This window comes from Macrobrachium nipponense, chromosome 13, assembly GCF_015104395.2.
Source record: "Macrobrachium nipponense isolate FS-2020 chromosome 13, ASM1510439v2, whole genome shotgun sequence".
Classification (NCBI taxonomy): domain Eukaryota; kingdom Metazoa; phylum Arthropoda; class Malacostraca; order Decapoda; family Palaemonidae; genus Macrobrachium; species Macrobrachium nipponense.
In genome coordinates, this window is record NC_087206.1 from 4,217,278 (window position 1) to 4,222,277 (window position 5,000).

Sequence of the window (5,000 nt, forward strand, 5' to 3'; positions counted from 1 at the left end):
GGAAGTTTCACTTCTCGATTTTTTTAACCTCTCAACCTTTTTCCTCTCGAGCTCATAACTTTTGAGTTTTCTGGAAGGAGGAGGAGGAGGAGGATGGAGGAGGAGGATGGAGGAGGGAGGAGGAGGAGGAGGAAGGAAGAGAAGAAGAAGAATGAAGAAGAAAGGATTTCTTGTCCCTCCCTCGTCTGTTCTCTCTTTCTGAGAATCTTTGCATTGGGCGTAGTACGCCACTTTCTCAATCAAATACTTCTTCTTCTTCTTCTTCTCCTTCTTCTTCTTCTTCTCCCGCCCACCCTCCTCCTTCACCTCCTACTCTTCTTCCACCTCCTCCTCCTTCTTCCAGCTCCTTTTTCCAGGATTCCTGGAAACGCGGAAATGGAACATCGCTAAATGCTTAATGGAAGCGTCTGCGGCCTCGTATTATTTTCCCACACAATACTTATTGCTTTCAGAAGCTGTTTGTTTAAATACGTCTCAGTTTTCTGCCATTCTCCTTTGATTCCAGAGAGAGAGAGAGAGAGAGAGAGAGAGAGAGAGAGAGAGAGAGAGAGAGAGAGAGAGAGGCTTTTGTTGGGGAGGAAGTTAATTTACTTTGCGAACAATTTCTTTCAAAGGAGGTTTTCTTGTCTGTTTCCACGATACTGAATTTACTGAATGTTCCTGTGATTTATTTATTTACCTATTTATTTATTTATTTATTTATTTATTTATTCATCTATTGTTTTTGTTTATCGGTAAATCGCGGAATCGTATTTGTGATGATTTTGTAATCGATCAGTTTCATTCAAGAAAGCGTAATGAGAATAGATATATTATGATGCTCTAATTACGTATCGGCCCTGATTTGAACATTAATAATAATAATAATAATAATAATAATAATAATAATAATAATAATAATAATAATAACATTGAGAATCATTTAGAAGGCACAAGAGTAATTTATATATGATGATGCTTTAATTACGCATTGACCCTGATTTTAACATTAATAATAGTAATAATAATAATAATAATAATAATAATAATAATAATAATAATAATAATAATAATAATAATAATAATAATAATAAAAGTGAGAATCATTACAAAGAGGTGGCATGTCAAAGGAGCGACCGACATAAAGGAGAGAGAGAGAAAGAGAGGCGAGAATCATTTACAAAGCAAAGGAGAGACTAAGAAAGTAGTAACTGAGAGGAAGAAAAGAGAGAGAGAGAGAGGTAAGAGTCCTTAGCCTCTGAATAATAAAAAAATTCTCACATTACTTCTGAGGCTCAGAATTACTACATCCGCGTCTTCCCTGCCAAGACGTACGGGGTAAAAGCTACTAAATAAATACAAATTTTTTTCTTCTTGGGTTAGAGGAATAGCCAAACGTTCCATTCCTCTGCATTTGTTTTCAAACTTACGTCGAATACGAATATTGGACTCCGATATGGAAACGGCGGTTTAGGTACACATTGGAACGACTTCATACAATGTGTGTTGGGGTAATCACCCAGACTTGCATGAATTTCCATAATAAATTTCCATAATACCTGGGTTCCCGTGTCCCGGGCTTATACGAAACGAAGGAGATTGGCTGTTTCGGTTTCAATCGAAGGGTAATGGATATCAGCAAACACACTGCGAGTAAACAAGCAAATAAAATCGTATTTCTGAAATTGCTAAGATTTTACGAATCACTGTATCTTCGTTCCGGTCGCGCTTTGGCTGTCCGTCCTAAGATCTTGAAAACTGCTGAGGCTAGGGGGTTGCAAATTGGTATGTTGATCATCCACCTACCAATCATCAAGCATACCAAATTGCAACCCCCTAGCCTCAGTAGTTTTTATTTGATTTAATGTTAAAGTCAATCATAATTGTGCGTCTGACAACGATATAGGCGAGGTCACCACTAAGCGTGGGAAAGTTTTATGAACAGCGGCTTATATAGAATTAGACTGAGAACACCGAAACATAGATCTATTTTCGGTGTCCTTGATTATACGATGGACAGAAAACTCGATTGTGCTGAAGAAACTTCTGCGCATATTTTACTTATTTTTATCTCGGTAAAGCTGACGAGATTATTTGTGAATGTGGCGCTATTACTTCAAAATGGAGCTATCTAACTGAATTTGTCTCCATCAAGCGTTAAGGGGATTCTATTTGAACAAATGCAGAACAAATTCCCGGATTAAGACTGCAGAGGAAAGAAACGAACGTGCGTCTTTTGTCGTGTCCAAAGCGCTTACGATACAATTCAAAATATTGAATGCTATTAGAATATTGTTCGTACATGTGTTAAAAGCTCTTAAAAATAGTTAGAAATATTGAAAGACCTTACTATATAATTCTGAGTATTAAAAGCTCTTCAATATTATTCATAAAAGAGTTAAAAGCTCTTACAAAATAGTTCAAAGTATTGAAAGACCTTACAATATCATTCTAAGTATTAAAAGGTCTTGAATATTATTCATAAAAATGTTAAAAGCTCTTACGAAATAGTTAAAAATATTGAAAGCCCTTACAGTATACTTCTAAACATTAAAATCTCTTAGAATATAATTTTGAAAATTTTTTAAAAGTTCTTACAGAATCATTCAAAGTACTAAAATCGTTACACTATAATTCAATGCAGTCAAAAAACTTTTTCAATATGATTTTCAAAATGTGTAAAAAGCTCTTACAAAATTATTCAAAGTTTTAAAAGTCTTTACAATATAATTCAATGCATTCAAAACCTCCTAGAATATTATTCATATAAGTGATAAAAGCCCTTACGAAATAATGGATGAAATGGAAGAATTTTTTTTGCCAAATTTTTAATTGTTAACACAATGAAATGAAATTCATCTTACCTCTGGGAAAGAAATACCACTGGTTAAATTTCTGTTAAAACTTCTATAAGATGACCCCATCCCTAGGGAAGAATGTGTAGATACTAAGTCTTCTTCTCTCATCCATAGTTTTTCCTATTTTTTTTAAATTAGAAAAAAGGGATTGTATAACACATATGTGACATTCTTTTGTCACATAAAATGTAAAAAAGAAAATTATGCTGTAATTCAATCATTCGTGATTACCATAAAGTCAAATCATGTAAATGTTGAATTAAAAAAAAACACACAAATTCATTATGTTGCCGCAAAATTCGTGATTATGTTTACACGACTGTTGAAAATGTAGGAATAAAAAAACCCTGTAAATTCAACAATACAGTTGAAGCGAAAATACCTGTGTTACAACTTTCACACAAACGTGATACAAATATGAAGGCAAAATGTGGGACACCAGACTCGAGTGTAATAGGTCATTTGAATTTTTCCGTCGACTTCAAGAGACTCAAAAGGTTTTTTTTTTCTCATTTTCTAATTTTCTCGGAATTTTGTGTGTGGGGGGGATAGAAGTCACTCACAGGCTCTTACGGTGTTAACGTCAATTCTAGTTAATTTTTAATAGGTATTTTTAGGACATAATTAGCAGGACAGGTGAGAGTCGAAATTATAGTTACCTGTTTCATACGTGAATTGATCTTTATGTTGTGTTGAAATGGAAATTTTTGTTTTACTTCTGATACCTTCCCGAAAACTACCAATCGACTCTTCCCCCCCCCCCCTTCCCCCCCACCCTAGTCGACCATCGGTTCCCCCCCCCCCCCCCCCCCACCCACCACCACACACCACCACCACCCCAAACCCCATTTCCCCCGGCCCCCACCCACCCTCTCCCCCCCCCAAAAAAAAAAAAAAAAAAAAAAAATTATACATTTTTTACTTTTCTCAAATTACTTTTCTCAATCAAATCTAAGGTAAGATTTTGCAGTCGTTTGATAACATAACATTCATCAGTATAGCTCTCTATCTATCCTTAAATGTAGAATCTACTGGTCATTTTAACCAGATACATATGTAAGTGTAATAGCCACAATGCCCTCTTAACTTCTCAAATGCTTTGTTCTTTGTCTTTTTTATTTATTTATTTATTTTTTTACTTATCTATTTATTTATTTGTTTATTTAGTTAGTTATATATTTATTTATTTTTTGATACGCTTGTCACTACAAAGCCTTGAGACCCAACTTCAAAGAAATATGAAGAAATCCTGATACTGGACGTCATGATTTCTTCATATTTCTTTGAAGTTGGAGCTCGAGGCTTTGTATCCAACAACAACAACAACAAAAAAAGAATTTGAGAAGTGAAGAGGGTATTGTGGCTATTACTATTCTTAAAAACCCACAGGTAAATATCAATATAATATACTTGGAGTCTCGAAACAGCCAACCGAGCCATCTCTGTTCTTATCACCTACATTCACATTGAAATCCCAAGGTAAATCCGCCTTACGGCCTTTTCCGAATCCAACTAAGCACACTATAGCAGACACTAATGCGTTTTAATCCTTAACACTTAACGTTCGCCGATCAACCAGACATTTCAGTTTAAAAAAAAAATACACACACACACACACCACACACACATATATACATAATATATATATATATATATATATATATATAATAGTATAATATATATATATAGATATATAAAATGGGTATTGCAAATTGGTTTTTAGTAACGTGTGAGATTTTCTTTCGCTATGGCACGTAGACGGGATTTCGTTTTTGTCTGTTTTTCCGTCTGTTTGTCTTGCATTATCTGTACATATTATCCGTAAAGGAAGATCTTTATTTAGCATTATCCGTATACATTACCCGTCAACAAATTACAATGCTGTTTAATATGAAAATGAGGTTCAGTGTAAATAAGGATTCATAGTTCTATGGTGACAGGAAAAACTGGAATATGATAAGTAAGAGATCTGAACAAAGCACGTCATGTCCCTTATGGTTAGGTAATACATGAGAGAGAGAGAGAGAGAGAGAGAGAGAGAGAGAGAGAGAGAGAGAGAGATAATCCAGACACAGTCACCAAACTGGATTAAAGTAATTAATGCTCTCTATGATGAAGACATGCATAGGAGAGAGAGAGAGAGAGAGAGAGAGAGAGAGAGAG